Here is a 10,142-nt window from a genome sequence, read left to right on the forward strand (position 1 = left end):
TCCGGCCACTGTTCTCTTTGTAGCGGCGAGCGCCCAGGAGGACCTACTCCGGGCCCGAAACAGCTCCAAACAAATCACCGCAGTACACCGAGACGCTGGAGACCCGGCCGTACTGGACCCTTTCACATAGGTCTTAAGCTCACCCTTGCTGATTGGCCCCATACCTGTGATGAACTTTGCCCCACCCAGCAGACACTCACGTAACCTTCCCACTAACACATTGACAAGCCCAACTCTTACTGCACACGCTATATAGCAATGGACAATTTTTGTATTCTGTTTCAGAGTTTACGAAGTGATCCGTGTCCATCATATCCTGGATATCTCATAGGCTGGGCAGGCAACAGTATTATTTATTTATGCAGCTAGGGGCCCCTACCGAGCTCATGTCCTCATGAGGGCATCCGGTCTCAGAGATGTCACCTGACATACCCCAGATCCCATGCTGTCAAGAACCAAGAGTGCAAACAAGGGGTGTCGACTTCTTTTCCCAGATGCACCACGATGGTCTGTCATAAACCAGCACTTGGAAAGACCTGGTAAAAATTGTTTTGAACAAGGGCAAATGAAGCTGCATAGGGGTCAACAGAGTACTGGGTACACCCAGCAGACATAAAGAAATGATGTTCTTGGGTTCTTGGGGCTCCCAAGGTTTTAGGGAGAGAAAACTTGTTTTTCACGCATGTGACGAAATCTATCACCTTTGAACAAATGCTCTCAGCCAGTCCCTTGCCTCCCCTTCCCCAGGAAGAAAGAAGAAGGATGCTCAGAACATCTCTTGGGAATATTCATGAAAGGGCTCCATACATGCTGCCCCTTTTTACCTTGAGCAGACTTCTGTTAGCCCTGAAAAACATGTCACACCCAGGAGGAACTGTCACAAAGGACATCCCCCTCCCTGCCCCCAGCTCCTGGAAGTCCCCCCCACCTACCACTGCTTTCAGCACTGATGAAATGTAGGCAGTACAACAACCTAGACAGCCTCCTGTGCAGGGACTGAGCAGAAACTTGTAACTTCAGGGACAAATCAGTGCTCTTGAATATGCATCTGAGCGATACCTGAGGTCCTCAGGTTCCTTGGTAAGTACTAGGGGCACTTGGGGGCCCGTGCGTCTTAGCTCATAGCTTCCATTTATTTGGTGCTGATGCTGTTTCGGGTCCTGTTTCACATTTTCTAATCTTGAAGATGTTTGGAGAAATAATTATTCTTGTGCCCACATTACAATAGGGAGACTGAGGCACAGAGGTCCCCCGCCCCCTGCACCAGGTCACACTGGCCAGTTGCAGAGCCCAGGAATGGCAGCGGGTCTGTGCCGCCCACACCTGCCCTGCTGAGCCACGCCCGGATGTACCCAATCCCACTAGAGCAGCCGAGGCTCTCCCTTGGCCTCCAGGGGAGAAATCAGGAAGTGGGACATTCAGAAGAGGAGGAGGGCGCAGCAGGAGAAGGCTCCTGCCACTAGATACCAGGTAGCAGGTTAGACCCTGAATGTGCAAGCAGGTGACGTCAGCCATCTGTGTTCAGAAGCTGGCCTTGACCCCTGCAGGGGCGAAGTGTCTCCTACAGGTCTTGGGTCCACGCACCAGACAGAAGTCTGCCTGTTTGCCCTGCAGTTTAGGTAAGCCCTTTTCCAGGAACTGTCCAAAGACTCTGTGGGTCACTTGTTTGCCCTTTGCTGTTGTGCAAAGCCTCCCGATGAGACGGAGTTTGTGCTTCTGGGGTGTCATTGGCTGGGGCAGTGGCCTCTGATCTCCTGGAAGCGTGCCCTCTGGTCAGGTGATGGAAGTCAGCGGGGACAGGGGACACAGACTAAGAAAGGGAGAGTTCACTGTTGGCAAGTCCAGAGCCGCTCTGTGGCCCACGGCTGGACCTCAGCAGGGACCAACCGTGGGCGTGTGCATGGCTGCCATTCTAGTATTGATGGCAAAACCTCAGGGGTCCAGGCAACAGAGTCTTGCCACACAAGTGAAGGCACAGAATTCATAATTGTCCCCAAAGCAGCTGGGTTCATCCTCATTTTGTAGAGGTAGAAACCAAGGGAACTACATCCTTTGGCCAAGGTCTCCAACAGGGAGCAAAACCTGGCTCTCAGACTCCAAACCCACTCTACCACCTGCACCAGCCTCGGGTAACCCCAGGGCACGGCCGTCTCGTCCTGAAGTCTGCGCTCTCCTGGCCTGATAACCCGGCTGCCGCTGGTAGACCCGGGAGCATACTGTGAAGGATCAGTCTAGGCCCCAGATCTCCAGGGGGCGGGGGGTGGGGGGTGGGCAGCAGCCCCACGTGCACAGGCCTGTGGCAGGAGAAATAGGCCACATGCAAGGGGAGAGTGGAAATGGTACAAGCCAGGAGGAGGTGGGCAGTGACCTGTAGCCTGGTGGGTTGTTTGTCTTGACCCCATCAGATCAGTAACAAATAACAAATAACAAATGATACATGTTAACCAAGTGTTGTCACTGGAGCAGAGCAGGTGGTGGTGGGTAAAGCTATGCACTCACTTGAGGTCCACAGGGTCTGGAACCTTCTGCAGGCCCAGCAACGAGTGCTGTCATAGACACCGGGCCCCTTTGATAACTAACCTGTCCCCAGCCAAAGTTTACGGACTGGCTTTGCTACAGGCCTCACCTGGGCGTGGGTCTCTGTCTCTGATATCTGTCTCTGTCGTTCCTGAGATGCCCAAGGCAGCTCACCGGCAGCAACGCTCCCCCACCTGCCACCATCCCTCCCAAGAGTCAGATTCCCTCCTCGTCAGCACTGGCTATTCCAGCCCAGGTGGCTTAAGCTCCTTGGGACAGGCTGGGTCACTGATATCTTGGTTCAGAGCTTGGGCTTGGAGCTTCAGCAGCTGGGTGACCTGGAAGGTGAGAGTCTCACCGTAAAGCTGATATATGGATGAATTTGGTCAATAAAGTGCGCCCTGCTCTGCTGGAGACGGAGTTTGCAATTATCTGACCCGGATGAGGGTCCCCGACTGTGAGTTGCACTGTGGTGGGTGGGTGAGGTCGGGGGGCGGTTATGTGCAGAGATGAGACAGGTGTGTTGACCCACAAATGCATAATAAATGCAGGTATCTGTGGGCATCACTGCCTCTGCCTGGGGCACCCCCCAATTCCTTCATGAAATTAGTACACAGAACCTGGGATTTGAAGTCAAACAGACCTGGATTCAAATCCTTGCTCTGCCTTTTATTTACACTGTAACCTTCGGCAAACGACTTGACCTCCTGTCCGAACTTCCTCCTCAATAAAATGGGGCAGCGATGCTGAGCTCCCCAGGCCCTGGGCTGAGAATTAGAAAGGAGCGTGTAGGAAGCTCAGGGACAGGACCTGATAGGTTCTGAGACTTGGTGATCACCTGCTTGAGGGCTCTGCCAAGGCTCTGTCACTTCCTCCAGGAAGCCTGCTTGGCATCCATCCCAGCCGCAAAGCTGCCCTCTTCCCTGTGTTGCCACCACCTCCCACAGGGCTTTCGTCTGGTTCAGTACTGTCTTCACAGTGCCTATCTCCCTGCCTGCCTTGCCGCTCAGAATAGCCGACACGATTGAGTCCTTGAACCTCTCCGGCATCAGGTGAGGTGCCTGTTTCTTCCTAGCTGCCAACTCCCTCCCCCAGGCCTCCAGCCCTGGGTGCAGCACAGGGCCTGGAACCCACGCCACCAGGCCCCATAATGTGTGAGGGAGCGGCCAGCATGTCTGTCAGCATATCCAGGCCTCGGTTTTCACTAAAATGAGGAAGTGGACCGTGGTCCTCAGTCCCCCGAAGGGACAGGCCACATTTGACAAAATGTTCCCTGTCTGTGGCAAAAGGGGCAGAAGAGCCAGGGACTTTGTGGAGAGCTTTCTGTAAAGCTAGTCGCCTTAAAGAAATAGGCTCTTTCTCCCTGGACGTGTCCTTGACACTTTTAGCTGTTGTTGAAAATGCCTTTTCATACTAAAAGTGTCTCTGGACTTGACAGCCCCATGTCTGTCCCCAAAGATGTGTAAAATGTTGGTCTGTGAGCCCAAAGTCCGGGCTGAACCCGCCCAGGTGAGCTCTGTTTACCGATAAACACAAAGCAAGTTGCAAAGGCCTCCTGACGTTTTTCCAGTCTTCTTGCCCAGCTCTCTCTTCCAGATTTACTTACGATATTTATTTTCTCATCAACACCTCGGCTTGTGTTGAGACTTACAGCTGGGAATATAAAATCCTACTGGAGGGCCTGATTTTGATCTTTGACAAGTGAGGGAGCAGGGTGTGGGCAGCTGCCTCGGGAGACTCCAGGGGTCAAACCCACTCGGAGCCCCAGCTCACATGCCATCAGGTACCCTCGGGGCGGGGGCCAGGCCTGGGGATGAGCGTTTCCTCTGCCTGGGAGCCTGAGGTGTGCAGGGGAGGGCTTTCATTGGAGGCCAAAGGGAAGCTGAAATCTACATGCAGGAACACTCTAGAAGGTGCCAGTGGCATGGGGCAGAGGCCACAGGACCAGCACCCTGGTAGGCGGGGTCCTTAATGGCTGGTGGAAAAGACAGACTGGGGACTGTAGACCCACCAGTTCATTTCTCTAAGTTGAAATATTAGATGAAATCAACTTTCTGGGCAAGCATAACTGCTGAGTTTAATTTGAAAACAACCCCTCCCCTCAAAGGGATCTAGTGATTGCTAAGTAGATGCCCAGGACTGAGCTGGTGCTTTCCAAGCGTGACACCCGTTTCACCATCCAGCGCCCCCAGCCCTGATTTCTGCCAGGAGAGCAAGGTGGGCTGTACCCCCTTTGTGCCCGACTCCCTGGCCTCCAGCTTAATATGAGGGAGAGTCCCTGATTAGCTGCCTCCTACCTTGACTTCTGTCCTTACGTGTCCGTTTCCTGTCAAGGTCAAGGCCCAGTCTTTCCAGACTGGCAAAAGCCCTCGGGGCAAAATCAGCTGCAGTGCCGTCGCACCATTCCTGCACCCCGCCAGACTTGGCCTGGAGGTTCTCCACTATCTTGGCCACTCTTAGAGGCTTTTAGCATAATTTTTAATTTTGATATTTTTATCAGGATAAATACAATTAGGAAATGTCCTTTTGATCATTTTTTTTATCTTGTATAAGATCGTTACAATATTGATTTGTTAGACTTGTTTACATATTAAATTATAAACATTTAATTTACCATATATATTGCAAATCATGATTTCCAGTTTAATTTTATTTTATCTTTTTTTTAAATCGTATGCAAGGTTTTTTCTTTTTGTATGGTGAATAGCATGTATTTAAAATTTTTTTTATTGGAGTATAGTTTCTTTACAATGTTGTGTTTCTTTCTGCTGTACAGCAAAGTGAATCAGTTACACATATACATCTATCCACTCCTTTTTAGATTCTTTTCCCATATAGGTCATTTCAGAGTAATGAGTAGAGTTCCCTGTGTTGTACAGCAGGTCCTTATTAGTTATCGTCTTATATGTAGTACTGTGTATATGTCAATCTCAACCTCCCAGTTTATGCCTCTCCCCGTTTTCCCCCTGGTAACCATAAGATTGTTTTCTACATCTGTGACTCTGTTTCTGTTTCGTAAATAAGTTCGTTTGTACCAATTTTTAGATTCCACATATAAAAGATACCATACGATATTTGTCCTTCTCTGTCTGACTTATTCACACAGTATGACATAGCATAATTTTTTAAATGACTTTTTTATTCAAAATTTTTACTTGTTTCTAGAGACAGAGAGTCGGTCCAAATAATCTGGCCTGCGATTACTGGACCTAGAAGCTTAAACCATTGTTTCAATCGTCGGTGATATTTATTTATCTTCCCATTCAGGTGTTAAACGGCTCGAAGACTGGGTCTGCGTGTCCCCACCTCATGCCCTGCTTGTACCCAGCTCTCCTGGCACAGAAGAGATGGTAACTAATCAGGGATTTTTGAGCACGTCCCTTAAGGGTGCTGTTGATCCGGAGGAAAGCAGGTGGGTAACTGCCCCTCTTCCTGGGCAGAGAATCAGGTGCCCGGAGCCCCCTCCTGGTTCGGCTGCCTGGAGAGCGTGTTGATGATGTGCCCACTGGATACAGGGCACTCTGTGCTCGGCCCCAATCAGCCCTGAAGGCAGCCGCCCTCCTCCCTGCTCCCAACTGTGAAAACTGAGGCTGAGAGGCTGACCCGTTGCCCTGAGCCTCATACCTGGGAGCTGCAGGCCTGGGCCTGGTGCCTGTTGGCCTGGCTCACGTGTCCTCACTTTTTCCACTGTGCCTACTACTCCCCTCCCGGGCTCCGTGACCTTGGATAGCCATGACCGTCCTGCATCTGTTCCCGACCGACCGTAAACTGAGAGGCAGGGCTGGATGATCTCAAAGTCCCCTGCCAGCTCAGGACTCTGCGTTGTGCTCAGGGGTGTGACCGTGCCAGGCCCCAGAGGCCAGCTGCCAGGCCCCAGAGGGAGGCATTTTTTCCTGCCTTGTTGGGGAAAAGCAGACACATGACTCTTCCGGCTGAGCTCTTGTGTGAATTACCATCAGCGACTCGTCTTACGCTCTGTGCTTTGGAAATGCTTTTGGGACCAGCCTCCAGGCTTGGGATTTGCCTCCAAGTTTGTGGCCTGGGGGGAAATCAGCTTCCTTTTTAGCCTGGAAGCTCACAGGCCAAGGCTGGTCAGCTGAAAGTCACCCACCTCTGCTTCTACAAACACAGCAGACAGACTGTGCCATGTCTCACCCCAACCCCGTACCAGGGAGGACACACTCGCCGGGCCTTCCTACCCTTCACTTCCTCTTCTGGGGACTCCTCCAGGTCTGCCTGCAGCTTTGGTCTAAAAATATGCTCTGGCTTCTTGCTGGAAACAGTAGAGGTGAGAGATCCTGTGGGTAAGAGGAAGAAGTTACCCGATGGGGCATGCTTTGGCCAATTAACAGAACAACAGGAACCCCAGCTGGCTGCCCCATGCATTCCCCTCTCATGCACCAGGATATTAGGGAAACAGAAGGCTGCCTCCCAGTCGGACCCGGGCCCCCTCACCCAGTAGCTCCTGCCCCTTTTGGAAGACAGCCAGAGAAGTCGGTTGGGGAAGGGCTTCTTGGCAGGACCTGAGGTCCAACTGGAACTTTCTGGACTGGGGGGTTCCTTCAGGGCAGGACCCCATGGAATCCTTGCTGTGCCCCTGGGTCCAGGCCCAGGACCTGAAAGGAAGGCTCAGGCAGCCACGGGGGTGACACTGGGCCCATCCCTGAGAGAGGCTCCCTGTCGCCCTCAGCCATTTTGGTCAGGGAGCAAGGCCGAGCTAAGAGTCTGAGCTCTAATCCCGCCTCTGCTGGGTGAACTTGGCCAGTTGCCTCACCTCTCAGCTCCTCAGTTTCTTTGTGCGGAGAATTAAGGCTGCCCTTGGAGGGTCACTGTCAGGGTCAGAGGCAATGAAGGTCAGCATGGCTGCAGGCCCCTGACTCCGCCCCCAACTCTGCTGGTCCTGCCCTTTCTGCTGGGCCCTCATTTCTCACTTCCCTTATCCTCCAGCCCCAGGCTCTGTTCCACCTGCACAGCGCCCCACCCCCACCCCACCCCCATATCCCTGCATTGTTGGCAGCCTGACAGGCGGGGGCAGAGCCCCTGGGCCTGACACCTGGGGTCAGCCAAGGTCACATCCCCACCTCTCTCTCCAGCCTCTCTGCTTGCAATCTACCATGTCCAATGTGCTTTTACTTCTGCAGGGCATCTCCTCCTCCCACTTCTGTTTTTCCTTTCATGCACCACCTCTTCCAGGAAGACCTCCCAGATCTCCCCTCTCTGGGCTGTGCTCCTTTTCTGAGCTCTCTCATCCCCAGTGCTGATCTCTGTGTGTTACACTAGTCTGTTTACTAATCCATCTCCCTCACTAAATTGGAAGTTTCTTGGGGATTAGGATCTTATCTGAGATTATTAACAACAATAACATCAACAGAAATGATGAACTTTTAAAAAATCACTTTTAAAAAAAATTTTACATCCTGCATGTTCGGATCTAACAATGCCCAGCTACTTTGTGCAGAAGACTTTCGCGAGCGATTGCTTTTATTCATACTGCAGTGTTATTTTATAGTGAAATATATCACAAATGCATTCTATAATTTTGCTTGTTTTTAATATGATGCATATTGTATTCACTATAGTTAAATAAACTATTTTTCACATAGTAATTTTTAGTTGTGATAAAATATACATAACATAAAATTTACCATTTTTAAGTATATGGTTCAATGGCATTAAGTACATTCATAGTGTTTGCTACCTTCACCACCATCCAGAACTTTTTTCATCTTTCCAGACTAAAACTCTGGACCCATTCAACTGTAGCTCCCCATTTCTCATTCAGGACTTTTAGCTGCTCTGAAAGAGATTTTTGGAACATTTGCTGAAATCAGAATGAGATTTTTCCTCTAGATAGCGTCACGTCGGTGTCAACTTCCTAATTTTAATCATTGTAGGGTGGTTGTAAAACATAGTGATTCTTAAACATTTTGGTTTTATGACTACTTTATCCTCTTAAAAGCTATTGAGAACCCCAAGACGTTTTGTTTCTGTGGGCTATACTTGTCTATATTTCTGGTATTAGAAAATAAAACTGAAAAAAACTTTAAGTATTTATTAATTCATATAAAAATAACACTAATAAGCCCTTCATATCTTAACATATGTAACATTTTATGAAAATGATTATAATTTTCAAAGCCCCCCCCCAGATTTTAAAAAACATTTTTTCAAATCCCCTTAATGTCTGGTTTAATAGAAGGTAGGTGGATTCTCCGTCTGCTTCTTCCTCTTTTTTTTTTTTTTGGATGACTCTTATTTTTCTAAAATTTATGTTATCGAAGTATAGTTGATTTACAATGTTCGACAAAGTGATCCAGTTATATATATACATATTCTTTTTCATATTGTTTTCCATTATGGTTTCTCACAGAATATTGAATATAGTTCCCTGTGCTCTACAGTAGGACCTTGTTATTTATCCTCACGTCTGCTTCTGCAATCAATCTCTTGCAATCGTCATTTTTGTTGCCCTCTGTGAAGAAAATCTAGCAGGTGGAAGAAGGGGTGTAATTTAATAGTGAGTTCAGGTAATTGTGGGTATTCTTTGCCACTGCCCCTAACTTCAGCAAGTGGGTGTTTCTTTTCTTTTTTGATAGAACACTTTATTGCAGTATAATTCACATGCCATAAAATTCATGCTCTTAAAGGGCACGATTCCCATGGTCTTTAGGACCTCACAGAGGCCCAGCCCTCACCACTGTCTACTCTTCCTGTGGCCTGGAGGGTGTTCGAAGGAGTGTGCTCAGCCCAGGGGAAAATCAGGACTCCTGCCCCCAAACCTGATAGGAAGACAGCACGGAAGGGGAGTTGCCAGGAAGACAGGAGTCCAGTTAGGAGAATCCTCAAGCCCCCAGACAGGCTGACACTGAGTCCTTCTCCCCTCCTAAGGCCACACGGGAGGACGAGCTTCAGCAGGGTGGACCATAACCATGGAAGAGAGAGCATCCCCCGCGCCCGACAGGGTAGGGCTGATTTTGCATCCGCTGGGAGGGGGATATATCAATACGAAGCCTCTGAGAAACACGGGAAGAATTCGTGAACTGTCGTTAAGTATTAGAAAATAAAATGAGAGAAGCTTGCGAGGTCAAGAGCACAGCCGTTGTGTGAGTGGCCTGTGGCTGCTATAACAAATGACCACAAACGTAATGGCTGAAAACAACCCAGGTTTATTCCCTTGCAGGTCCTGAGGTCAGAGTCTGACGTGGATCTCACGGGGCCAATGTCAAGGTGTGGGCGGGGCTGAGTTCCCTCTGGAAGCTCCAGTGGAGAATCCGTTTCCTGCCTTTTTTCAGCTTCTAGAGGTGCCCACGTTCCTTGGCTCGTGGCCCCTTCCTTCTATTTCCAAGCCAGCAGGGTAGCATCTTCCAATCTCTCTCTGACTCTGACCTCCTACTTTCTCTCGTGACCCTTGTGATGACCTTGGACATACAGAGAAAATCCAGGAACACCTCCCCATCTCAAGATTCTTAACTAATCCCATCTGCAAAGTCCCTTTTGTCATAGAAGGCAGCGTATTCACAGATTATGGGAATCAGGATGTGGACATCGTGGGGGGCGTTATCGTGACACCACAGTGGTCGAGAGCGTGGCCACTGGAGCAGACCGGCTCTGCCATTTGCTGCCTG

The sequence above is a fragment of the Phocoena sinus genome, chromosome 10 (assembly GCF_008692025.1).
Source record: "Phocoena sinus isolate mPhoSin1 chromosome 10, mPhoSin1.pri, whole genome shotgun sequence".
Classification (NCBI taxonomy): domain Eukaryota; kingdom Metazoa; phylum Chordata; class Mammalia; order Artiodactyla; family Phocoenidae; genus Phocoena; species Phocoena sinus.